The sequence below is a fragment of the Pleuronectes platessa genome, chromosome 4, assembly GCF_947347685.1.
Source record: "Pleuronectes platessa chromosome 4, fPlePla1.1, whole genome shotgun sequence".
Lineage (NCBI taxonomy): Eukaryota > Metazoa > Chordata > Actinopteri > Pleuronectiformes > Pleuronectidae > Pleuronectes > Pleuronectes platessa.
The window spans coordinates 5931297-5944779 of record NC_070629.1 but is presented as its reverse complement, the minus strand read 5'-3'; the positions used below and the strand labels follow the sequence as shown (position 1 = coordinate 5944779).

At 41.5% G+C, this 13483-nt stretch overlaps 1 long non-coding RNA gene across 1 annotated transcript; it reads right to left on the bottom strand.

Annotated features, from left to right (window-relative positions):
* Positions 1-11921: 11921 nt before the first annotated feature.
* LOC128438935 (uncharacterized) lies at positions 11922-13283 on the bottom strand. The gene is made up of 4 exons (XR_008338398.1): positions 12978-13283; positions 12434-12463; positions 12208-12304; positions 11922-12037 (listed from the first exon to the last, which is right to left on the bottom strand). It is a non-coding gene; the product is annotated as an uncharacterized LOC128438935 (long non-coding RNA).
* Positions 13284-13483: the final 200 nt, after the last annotated feature.

The window sequence follows — 13483 nt, the reverse complement described above, 5'->3', positions numbered from 1 at the left end:
CTTTTTTGACAGCTTCTTATTTGCAAGGAAACAAATCCATCATGTGTTAAAGCTAGCCCCAGTAATTTGAGTCACATGGGAGATGTAAGGTGAGTGTTGGTGGGTCAGTCCTAACGACGCCCCCTGTTTCACCTTGAACCATTCTGATCTGAATAACCATCAGTAAACCGACGTTGTTCGGGGGAATGATTTTTGTATGCCTCAGCCAAATGCTACTGGATTTCCTCACCTCAATATTGATTTTTTCTTGGGGTGAGCAGGTTAATTAAATGTGAATAGCGTGGCAACAAAATTATACTGAGCACAGAGCACAGGCAAGTTGACTGACTGTTTGAGCTGCTACAACGGCAATCAATGCAAAATAACAAGGGAGGATCTGTCATCGCACCTGAAATGGATGGAAGAGAGTGTGATGTGCAGACGAACGAAGGAGCTACTATAAGGCACTCAGGCTGTGTTTGAGGTTTAGTTGTGCATTAGTAATGACTTAGTGGATTAACAGAGGGAAGATTCTCTTACACGTTCAGGCTACCTGTGGAAAGTATAGAGGCAGAGCAGGAGGATTATGAAGGACAGCATGAGAACAAGTAAATTAATGAAGAAGGCTGTGCTCACACTTCCACTCTCACTTAGGTATTCACAAAGATTAATCTGGAAGTGGCTGAGATTTCAACCTGAAAAGAGAGCCATGCTGTCAAATAAAATTTTGGCTATGGCTCCTGGACTGATTTTCATTATCACTGTAATGACAGTTTTCTCAAATCTGGCTCTCTGTGGGTCACTAATCTGTGTAACACATTTGTTACTAACCATCTGACAGAGAGGGTGCTTGTTGCAGAGGTGGTGAGATTTATTTTTTTTTATTTTTTTTACCCGACAGAGCAACCACACAAACAGGCATTGCATGGATTCTGTGGAAATATGAATTATCAGTGGGATTTTCAGTAAATTGGTTTGCTGGATCGTGAACTGAGTTAACTTGATTTGATTGATGATTTGACAAAACCATGAAATTTCAGCAGATCATCACCGCTGACTTAAAACATTTTATTGGGTCTGACTTCAGATCCATACTTAATACTGAACATGCAGTAAATGTGACTTTATGCTGAGAGATATATCTCCAAGGTTTCATTCCAGAGTAAAGAATATGTACATGATAACATACTGAGATATGGGAGAATTCTCAACTAACAAGATTCCACAGCCAAAAGAAGAGTCTAGGACAGACTCAAGTCAAACTCTTCTCAGAACTTCCTGCCCATGGTACAATTATATCCGGCCCGCATACATTTTTTTGTGAAAATAAAGCTCCAAAGGCCTTGCCACTTTGCGCAATGCTCGGCTTTCAAATTATTGAATAATAATTAAATATTAAATAATTTTTCCAGTGTCCCAGAGATCCCAGTGCCTGCCCCGTCCAGTTCAACGTGTCTGTCAGGCTTATCTCTCCCTCTTTTTACTTCAGTCTTTCTCTCTCCATCTCGCTCCCGCCAGAGAGCCAGGCTGCATGCACAGGCTCCACTAGCCGAGCAAGAGCGCACACAGCCACGCAGGACAGAGAGCCAGGTGGAGTGCACAGGCTCCACTGAACGAGCCACGATGGGCAATGTCCGTCTAGAGGCAGACTGAGCGAGCACCCCTCCTCACCTGCATAGTATTTGGTGTTATTGAATTATTTTTCCAGCGTTCCAGAGACCCCAGTGCCTGCCCCGTCAAGTTCACCCACACACTCTTCTCTGTGATGAAGATTAACAAAACCCATACAGGAGTCTTCTCACTGCACCTTCACTCCATCTTGAGGGTTTCCACAGCACAGAACCTAACCACACACATTAATTAACTGGCAGCCAAGAAAAGATGCCAAACATCTGTCTCTGGGACGTGTACATATAAGAAGGAATTAAACATGTTTTCTTTTTGCACTATATCCAATAGCCTGTCTATCCTGTTCAATAAATGTTGACCCTGTTTGGCCTCAGGCCTAGTCCCAGTTTAGAATTTTGGCCCTCTCTGTGATTAGGTTTGACACCACTGGTCTAGGAGGTGTGATCCTGTCAATGGCATTGGGATATGATGTCCTTTTAGACAGTCTGAACAACCCTGACAAGACTTTTAGTCACCCAGTTGTTATCTGCTCCCTCCCATATGATAAAATATTGAGATGTATCTATTGTCCTTTTTTTCTTCTGGTTTGGCTGTTTGCATTGCAGCTGTACCAAGGAGCTTCTCTGTCAACAGATCTGTGTGTAACTTAACTTAACTACTCGAAAGGAAGATCTGCTGCATCTTTGTTTTCATTGAAACACATTTACACAACAACATTTGGGACAACATTAGCTAACAAGCTACTAACATGTCAAGGGAAATTGTATAATATATCAAGTTTAGTGGAAAAGTATTTGAAGTAAACTCCAAATGCAATTTATAAATAATGCTTTCATTTATTGAAAGACAGGTACTTAACCTACCTGGCCCAATGGGAAAATATCCCCCTTTACAAATCAACGAATTAAGCACATTTGATTGATAACTCATATTTGACCTATTCAATCCAAACATCCCTTAAATAGATCTCGTCTAGCTATATGAATAAGACTAAAAGGCCTCCAAAGGAGACACATGATGCCACAGGCTCAAGAAATTTAAGAACTGATGCAAAACAAAGTCGTTAAAATGTATCAGACTAGAATGGATTGCAAGGTCTATAAGGTCCTGGTTGTTCAAAGTTTTCTCCATTTGTAAATGACTCTCAGAGGTCAGCCCACTAAAATTCTTTCTAGAGTATCAAGGACTCTTCCAGGAGGTCACATAAAACCCAGATGGACATTCAAATATCTGCTGGCCTCACTTGTCTCCATTAAGATCGGTGTTCAGGATTCATCAAGAAGAAAAAGACTGGGCAAAAAATGCATCCCTGGGAGAATAGCAAGGCGCAAACTACTTATCACATTTAGCAAAAAACATCCTGGTTACCACCAATATTTTTGGGATACTATTCCACATTCCATTTAGATCTAATTCAATTAGAAATCTCAATATTTACTATTAAAGATTATATAATGAACAGTTAAGGTTATGGAGTTCTTGACAGTGTAGAGGTTGGCAAAATTCACCTATGCAACATTTATGAAAGAACATTTGTGAAAGAAAAACATTTATTATGAATATAATAAAGTATAAAAACACAAATTACTAACAAACGTACTAACTAAACATAGATATGTATGTGGGTGTGTGTGTGCCTATGTAAATTAGGGTGCTCTCAAAATGGTGGCTTGCCAAAAGAGTAACACCTTCCTGTGGGCTTCTAAGATGGTCGCTGACTCCATAAAGATAGCAGACCCCCCCCCCCCCCCCCCCGCTTTAGTTAACGGTCCCCCCCCCTTCATTCAGAAGGGGTTTTACGACTGGTAGCAGGGAAGAATTAAATGAGGTGAAGAGATATGCGTGTGTCTGTGTAAATGTTAAGTCAGAGAATGAAAGGGTCAGAGAGATATGCAAAGAAAGACTATGAAGAGCATTACAAACTAACCTTACTTTCGAATAACTTATAACCGACCTATCACAACATATATCAAACTTATAAACATCACATAGAATCAAATAAAGAGTCTTGCTTAGCCTAGTATAATTATTAAGCCCAGGTTGTGTTACCAGTCCTTGGAAAGGGGAAAAGGAAGTTGCGGTTCCGTTCGCAGTTCTGTGAGGTCTCCGGGCTGGTCGTAAGGTTTTTTGCTTCGCGGTTCTGTTGAGCTGTGCAGCTCAGATGCTTGTTGAATCTTACCTGCAAGACATCGAGGAGTTTTGAAGAGCTTGAAATGCGAGGAGGTTTCCTTAGTGAGATTAGCTGGAACCTGCAACTTTGACCTCCTCTCGTTGGATGGGAAGAGAAGATTCGAGTTGGAGAAATTAGGTTTCTCCTCTCGCCGATGCAGAAAGATAGGCCGGCTGCCTTCCTCCTTGGAAGGTTGATGGAAAGAGAGAAATAATTGGGGGAGACCTGGCCTTATATTGGCCTCACAAGTCATAGGAAAGTTTGACCAATAGGAGGTGAGCCTTGTGGCTTTTCACACCTGTGTGAAGTTGTCCGGAACAAAGGGACATGCAGCATCCTGGGAAACTGAGTTCTGGAGGCTTTCTCCAGAAAACAGAACATGCGGCATCAGGCTTTGTCTACATGTGGCCAAACTTTGGTGTCAAGATAACTATGTCCCAACACATGCTATCTTGGATTAGCCAAGCCACATTTGAAGAAGAGAGACCTGAGAGGACATACAACATGAGTTGATAGAGATCTATGCATCACATAGTGGGAGAACTAAAAAAAAGTACCTCATACCTTTTACTCACCAGAAAGGTTCTTTCCTACGTCCAGGACAAAAAACTTTGAATCCAGTATCGCATAAATAAAATATAAAAGGCAGCGGGGACATTGTGTAGCATATGTCGGATACAGTGCAGCATCCTCACTAGGTACAAACGAACAGGGGAGCAGTAACCCTTCCATGGCAGATTTTATATTTGAAATCATCATAGAGGCAGTGTGCGCTCCACTGCACAGTCAGTGAGCAGAAACCTTGATTTTTCACAGTTACTTGACTTTTTTAGAGCAAGTAAAGAGGCAGGAGGGGAGTTCTGCTTTCTGAAAGACCCCCCACCCCCCACCCCCCGATGGTAGCTGGGTCCCTTTTTTCTCATCTGCTATTTCACACATTTACTTGTTAAACAGATGTCTTATCTCAGATGTCTGTAACTAACACGAGTACAGTAGTTAACATCATCAGTTCCAGGTGTCCAATGCATATTCCAAAAGGTTTTATTATTCATTTTGAGATAAAGATCATTGTTTCGGGTTAGTATTAGAATTTGCCCCACCAACCTACAGCATGACAGGGGTTGTATTTACTTAAATTAAGCAATGATGTATAATAACTTCAAACTCACCATCACATCTGCTATTGTCCAACACCTAATTAGCCTATTGGGATATTTTAGGGCTTTTGGTTTAGACAGCGGATATCCAGGCCAATACCTTTTCTTTTCACCGTACCCAGTTTACATTACAATAATTAAAATGTTTCTCTAGACAAAAAAACACAAACAGCAATACTTTTTGTAGGGGTTTTGGACCACACGAACTGTGTACTTGTGGGCAACCCGAGCTTGTTCAAAAGTTACTTGAAAAACTGAAAACAAAAATCGGAACTTCCAGCTCCAAAATAATGTACCTCATGTACAGATTCTGCATATTTACATGCAGAATCTGTTTGGAGAGATTATCTTAACCCCAACCAAAGTGCTTCTTAGCCAAGTCCAAGTCCTCCAAATGAAATGGCAAGATACATCAATTATACATGCAAGTGTGTTTTCTTACAATAGATGGAATGATAATTTAAACTCTGAGTTGTGTTTACTCCATAGACTGTATACAAATAGACATAGTGTCCATAACGTCACCCATTGGTTTCTGAAGAGCGAATTTTACGCTCATTGTGGGCGTTTCATCCATTGCCAACCTGCCAATGCCTGACTCCTCCAGGAGGGTAGCCGTCGTCCCATTAGACTTAACTAGAATTAAGTTACCCTGAAACTATACAACAGAATGTATTGATTCATCCATTAGGTATCCTACACTGAATCTAGTTCTGTTAAAGGTTTCCTCCCTATTGAAAATAAAGTTTGCAATTTGCTTCATAAGCAGTTTTTAGGTCTCTTTTTGAAATCCTTTTCATGTCCCGATATCAATAAGTATAGTTGTCTGAAAAAGTAAAAAAGGTGGTGTCTGTGGCCCCTCACAGGACCGTAATTAATAGGACCAATCCTTTTGACATAACAAGCCTCCATCCTGCTCATATGGTGTCATTCAAGTGTCGAGCCCCGACATTCAAACTCAACTCGAAACTGCGTCATTTACACCATGTTGTCTTTTAGTCTGACACACAAGCTCACGCCCAAGTGGGCATTAGCATAGCTAATTCTGCTAGCATCGCTCCCTCCGGTAGTGGACATTTGGGATTAAAACATTACATAAATGATGTCTTAAATGGCCAGTTACTTCAGATTTGGCTGAAACAGTGTTAGGCCTGAAACCAGTGCCCCTTCAAACAGAGTTACAATGGTTAGTGGTCGAAATCTCCAACAACTTGTGGGGCAGCACTTCAAGGAGCCGTCGGGAGTACCTTCACCATCACCAGCGGTCGTCGCGACAACCCGTATTGTGCGCTTATTCTCTGTCTTCCACACAATCAGCGCTGTGATAAATGTCTAAATATGCAGGTTTATATCAGGAAACATTTGTCTGACTGACAGGTGAAGAAATCTGTTCCGAATTGCTCGACAACGCTTTCCTCTGTGATTCCCAAGCAGACTATTATAGAAGGATATGCACCGTCTTTGTGGTATGCGGGCAAAAATCATAAATTCTCAAGAATAACTGGATGATTTTATACGTAATTTGAAAGAGGAGCCATCAGTGTTTGGAAAAGACACATTTCAGAAGTCTGGGGAAATAAACAAAAACAAATAAAAGATGCACACAGGCACTCGCAGGAAGACAATTGCAACTGTGAGTGCATCCATTGTAATTCGAAGATGCTTCACTGCTATAGAGAGGATGTTTGTGATTTGAATAGTTTATATTTTGTCGTTGGTAAATGATAAAGTCCCTCATGCTGGGATCTGATCTCACTGATCTTTGCTGAAAAGACACTGAAGGGAAATGCGGGCTCAAAGGAAACATGAGCCCTTTTTGTTGCTGTTTTCATGCAATTTCTCATGACTGTAAAATCTTGAGTACTACTCTCGAAGAGAAAATATTCCTGATTAACCCTTGTGTGGTGTTCATGTTTTGGTCACCCAGCCAATGTTCGTGGGTCTGGTGGACCCACGGCGTTATTCGGTCTTTCAATCAATATAGCTACAACAATATATGTAAAAATACTTAACAGATGTTAACTTTATCCAAATAACAAGCAATATAAACAGCATATATGGTTAATATTTGTCATTAACCCCTGTTAAATCATATTCATGAATAAAGGTGCTTTTCGTTTTTTGTGATAAAATGCAATTAAACACAGAAACATCAATTACAATCAAGATATGATTGGAAAAAACGAATATGAAACAAGGTTTTTCATCAGTATTGATGTTTATTTATTGAACTTAATTAGAAATTGAACACACTCATGTCAGTCTACACACGAGCCCTAATGAACAGATACAGTATCTAGAAATGATTTCTGTAGAAAGAAAATCTTTGTAAGACAATGAAGGGGAAGAGTTTAGAGAATATGAAGATCCTGTTTCTATCAATTCAGTACGGTGGCCCTGAAAGCTCAACGAACGGCAACTTAAGAAAACACATGCAATTTGACAAAACACCAGCCAAGTAAAAAAACATCTTCATCAATTTCACAACACAACACAACACATTACAGCAACGCGCTGCAAAAAGAGAAACGCGTTGCAAATACCGGAACGTGCTGCAAAAAGCCAAACGCGCAGCAAGAAGAGGCCACAACACAACGGAAGTGTTTCCAGAGGACAGCTAAAAGTGATGGACACTGCTGCCACAAAAACGTCCAATACACCAGTGATTTTCAACCAGTGTGCCGCGGCACACTAGTGTGCCGTGAGAGATCGTCAGGTGTGCCGTGGGAAATGATCTAATATCTAGTGTTGCACCGAAGTATCGGCCGAACATCGGTAGCGGCAGATATTTGCCTCGTTTACCGACATCTGCACATCGGTAATAAACTTGACTTTCACCGATATCATTGGTATTTGTGGTTAAACCGCTGGGCAGGTGCCGCGGCTGGGGGAGCAGTCGCCCTCCTCTCCACGCCGCCGGAGACTCGGCGTGCGGCACGCCTCAACGTTTTTTTTGGGGGGGAGGTCCTCTTCCGCGGTGCCTGACGGCGTCAGTGGTGCGGGGTGCTTTCTTTCTCTTGGACCGTGGGGCGGTGTCCGTCGCCAGTGCGGAAGGCGGGCCGTTGGAGGGGACCGGGTACGGCGGTCGGCGGCAGCGACTCTGGACGCGTGTCGGGCCCTTCTCGCGGATCACCTCAGCTACGGCGCCCGCTGGGGGAACCCTCCGTTTGCGCGGGGGGGCCCTTCCGGCGGTGCGCCTCGGCTGGCGCCTAGCAGCCAGAACTGGTGCGGACCAGGGGAATCCGACTGTTTAATTAAAACAAAGCATCGCGAAGGCCCACGGTGGGTGTTGACGCGATGTGATTTCTGCCCAGTGCTCTGAATGTCAAAGTGAAGAAATTCAATGAAGCGCGGGTAAACGGCGGGAGTAACTATTGGCACTCAAAACAGGTCAATCTGTTTTAGACAGGGTTAAAAGTTCCTGTTTTAAATGATCCTTGTGGTATTTTGACCAAAATATGTTACAGACATCTCAATAAGACCCCAAGGAACCATATCAAATGTGATAAAATGGGTATAATATGTCTCTGTTAGATAAAGTTTAGTTAAATCAAAGATTGTTTCATAAATCTGATTCAATTTGTGCTCATTAAAAGGTAAGAGTAAGAAAGGGCTGAAATAATTTAAATTAGTGCTTTTTAATACATTTAGAAATTGTATTACTAACTATATGTATTATATGTACTGTGTTAGTCCATGGAGTGTCATTTTGGTTGGTGGTGTGCCCCAGGATTTTGTAAATGTAAAAAATGTGCCGCGGCTCAAAAAAGGTTGAAATTCACTGCAATACACCATAGAAATTCGGTTCCACACAGGGTTCGGCCACCCGCGGCTCTGGAGCCGAACGCGGCTCTTCGGCCCCTCTGCAGTGGCTGTACAGTACAATGTTGTGCATATGTTTCGCGAACGCTGAACTTAACGAATCAGTTTTCATATTATTAACGTGAACGTAACGATGAACGTGAGTGAACGTCACGTACATTTTTTAAATCATCACCGTATCAGGCCATCATGAAATACCAGGAGCGGGCGGAGCGGGCGAGTGTGTATGTGTGTGTCTGTGTGTGTGTGTGTGTGTGTGTGTGTGTGTGCGTGTGTCCCCCGGCGCTCCGACCCCGCCCACTCACTCGGAGAGACCCATCTGATCACGGAAGATGGTCCGATCTAGAGACATGTCGTCTTCTCCTGTTAAACTGAATAAACAGCGCTAACAAGCAACCCCCTGTTTGTGAGGCAATATATTGTCCATAGTGTGCAAGGGTACAAAACCTTTACTATCAAAAGAGCGAGTGGGCGGGGTCGGAGCCCCGGGACCCGGGACCTATATACAGTCTATGCTCGCTCGCTCGCTCCTGGTATTTCATGATGGCCTGATACGGTGATGATTTAAAAAATGTACGTGACGTTCACTCACGTTCATCGTTACGTTCACGTTAATAATATGAAAACTGTTTCGTTAAGTTCAGCGTTCGCGAAACATATGCACAACATTGTACTGTACAGCCACTGCAGAGGGGCCGAAGAGCCGCGGGTGGCCGAACCCTGTGTGGAACCGAATTTCTATGGTGTATTTGACGTTTTTGTGGCAGCAGTGTCCATCACTTTTAGATGTCCCCTGGAAACACTTCCGTTGTGTTGTGGCCTCTTCTTGCTGCGCGTTTGGCTTCTTGCTGCGCGTTTGGCTTCTTGCTGCGCGTTTGGCTTTTTGCAGCACGTTCCGGTATTTGCTGCGCATTTCTCTATTTGCAGCTCGTTCCGGTATTTGCAGCGCTTTTCTCTTTTTGCAGCGCGTTGCTGTAATGTGTTGTGTTGTGAAATTGATGAAGATGTTTTTTTACTTTGCTGGTGTTTTGTCAACTTGCATGTGTTTTCTTAAGTTGCCGTTCGTTGAGCTTTCAGGGCCACCGTAATTCAGAGTCTGACAGTGAGTTTGTTTAAGAAGAGGATGAGATTGACCATCAGCCAGCTACGTAAAAAGTTCTTCTGCAGCCAGTCCCAAATCCAGGCCAGGCCATCAGCAGCCAACATATGGATGACAAAAAATTTTGACAATTTAATGGTCTTTTTGCACTTTAGCCACCCCGCATGGCTACCAATGTAATAAGGTGCAATCAGGGCCGACACGGATAGCAGTGACTCATGTGCAGGACATCAAGCCTTCTTACGGACTTTTCATTACGAAAATCATTCTGGATTGCACTAATTTGGAGGGACAGCATGCTTTCATAGAAAGCTAGAATGAGATGGACTAAACCCATTTATTTGCATACTTTGGGGTTATTATCCGTGCTGGAGTTTTCAAATCCAAAGGGGAATCAACAGAATGCAGTAACTGGCAGAGAACTTTTACGTAAATGTGCAGGAATGTGGGAGCAGAGGTGATTGAAATATACAATTTAACACTTTATGTAGTCCTGGGTCCAGTGGACCCGAACATCACATATGTAATATAAATGTGTAGGGGGGGGTGTAAAGTGTAAAGTCACTGAATAAAGGTTCCTTTATGTTCATCACAGAAAATGAGCCAAGGCCAATGAGTCTCAGGTTGAAAAAAATATTTATCGCATCATTTTTCTTTTAGCAAACATTGAAAACGGGTCCCACAGACCCGAACACCATACAAGGGTAAAATAAGGAAATAGAATATCACTCAACTGAGTGTTTACCTCAGTCCTCTAATGAAACCACCTATTTTCTAGATCCATGTTGAAAAACTCAAAGTTGAAGAAAAATAAAATCTAAAATGCGTTGAGCTGTTATTAACCCATTTCACATCCATCTACCAAGTTTCATAGTAATCCGCTCAGTCGTTTATCTGTCATCTTGCCAACAAACAAACAAACAAACAAACAAAACATCTATTATTTCCTCCTTGGCCGAGGTTATACTGGATTTTTTTTGTCACACAGGATCAAGAAAAACAAATCTGGAAGCAGAACATTGACGTGTTACAAGTTTATATTGGGAACTTGTTAGCCACATATAGCATGTAGCAGCACATAATGAACCGAAGCATTAAAGCTGCAGGACCTCAAATCTAAATATTGACCAGTAATCTGTCATGTGATCCACTGTTACTGTAAAAGTCTCTTGTGTGAAATCACCTAAGTTGTGTTTTTTTTGCTCATGAAGGAAGCAGGTTAGAACAGGCTTTGTTCCTACTATGATAACACAGTGACACTTTCATGGAGTTTTGCTGGTAGTGTTTTTGTTTATATATCATAGCTAAGGTATTCAAATGAAATGATTAACAGCTCATCAACCTATTGATAACCGATTGAGGCTCAGCGTGTGAGGAGACGTTACAAAATGTCCCCACAAGAGAACGAGCCGAGCGCAGAGGAGCAGATAAAGATGACCTTTAGCCCTCAAACGTATGACGCGCGTATGAAGACAGTCAATAATAGATAATTGACTTGTCAAGCTTTATTTGCAGGTAGTGTGCATTTCAATACATTATTTGGGGAACATTTTTATATATTTACACTTAATATTGATTGGTTCTTTCCAATCAAGAGAGCAAGACTAACCAGACCTGAGTCAGTGTATTCAATCATTCTTGTTTTAAACCTGTTGTGTACTTATTGACAATTTGGACAACTTTGTCCAAGGGCCGGCTGATCAAGAATTATCAAGATAAATGTCACATCAGCTTTTTTTTAAGTTTATAGGCAGATTTGGTCATTACCCCTCTCTTTAAGTTTAAAGGCAGATTTTTGCTCCTGGGTGAGGAGCTATGTCACAAAAGTCCTTTTCCTAAGTTGTTCTGTACTTTTAAGCATCTGCCTCCATCACTTATGTATCACTGTGTCACTGTTCTGCACTTGTATTTCCCCTTCCAGACTTTGTGATCACTGCTTCTCTCTCCCTGCTGGACCTCTACTCACACCAAACCAGTTTGCTACGGGCTCTCGACCGACCAATATTCAGGTAATTTACCCAACTGTAAATAATAATTGGCTATATCCAACCTTGAAGTTTCTCACCCCTGATTTGACCAGGTCATCGAATGTGTCGGCATCAACCTCAGTCTCTGATGTGTCAGTCAAGCTGAGCACACCTTCAGTCACAAGTTGGGCCTGCAGACTAAATTTGTCTGTTACTGGGAAAAATAAAAAAAAATAACGTTACATTAAGTTTATTATCAACCATGTCATTTAAACATTTAGAGCATAAAAAGCTTAAAAACAAAACAGACACACTACAACAATGAAAATATTCTCTAAAATGGCCTATAAGGGTTTTTTTTGCTTAAAATGTGTGGAGACAAACCTTCTTGAAGAAACTTCTGGAAGTCAAAGTTTTCATCAATTTGTGGAATTTTGATGTATTTTTGGACTCCTCCGTATTCCACCTTTGCCAGCATTTTCTATATGAATTCAGTGAATTAAAAGAGAGGATAGCTTTATGAACAATTTATCTGACCCACTGTTATTAAAATGAAAAGTCAATGTGAGCCATATCATGCAGCTTAGCCCATATAATAAAAATATCTTACCACAAGAAATGCCAGGAGACATTAATGCATCTACACATTTTAAAAGACATAAGGCACAGAAAAAAAGTATTGTTAGTTATTTTCATGTCATTGAGGGAATCGACATTGAAGTGTCTCCCAAGATAAACCATATGACACATAGAAATATGATTGTTATTTTCGCAAAAAAAAAAAAAAAAATTTTGAAATTACTTTGGACAAAGGGCTTGCTAGCGTTAGCACCACGTTAGCACGCTAGCTAGCAACTCCGAACCATTAGCACCATCTTATCACGTTTTATATCTATGGTTACAAAGTGCATGACTCGTCCCACTCATTCAAAACGTCAAGCCAAACTTACCGTTTACTGCCGTTACTCACTTTTTACGTTACAGTGAGACCAGGCATGCATGCTAACCTCTAGCTCATTAAGCAGGTGTTTGGGTGGTTAGTAACAGCGTGACGAGTAAAGTTACCGTGGCTCACCATTGCACAATGACCGGGTGCCCGAAGAGTAATATTAATATAAAATACAATATTATCAGATACTACTTCATGTACTTACCGAACAGTGTAACCGTTAAAAGTTGAGAGGTAGCTCTATCTTCAGCAGACCAATTGACACGCAGAACTTGCTATAGCAGAGCGGTGTTCGAACGGTGTAGGGGGGAGGGGTGACGTTAACACTTGAGGTGTGAAATACAGGATCAGAGTTTAGAGTAAGAAGTTCGGAGTTAATATTTAAACATTTACACTTAGAGATTTGATTTAGTGACACTTCCTTTTTACACTCGGTTTTGACAACAACTATTTATCGACTGAGAGTTAATTATAATGGATTAACTCTATCCAGAGTATAATTAACTCTACTAGTGTATGTCTAGTTTAACACCAATAATTCAACTCTTCTCAATTTGCTGTGCAGATTTTTGCTCCTGAGTGAGGAGCTATGTCATTAAAGTCCTTTTCCTATGTTGTTCTGTATTCTCAAGCATCTGCCTCCATCACTTATGTATCACTGTGTCACTGTTATGCACTTTTATTTCCCCTTGCCAGACTTTGCGATCACTG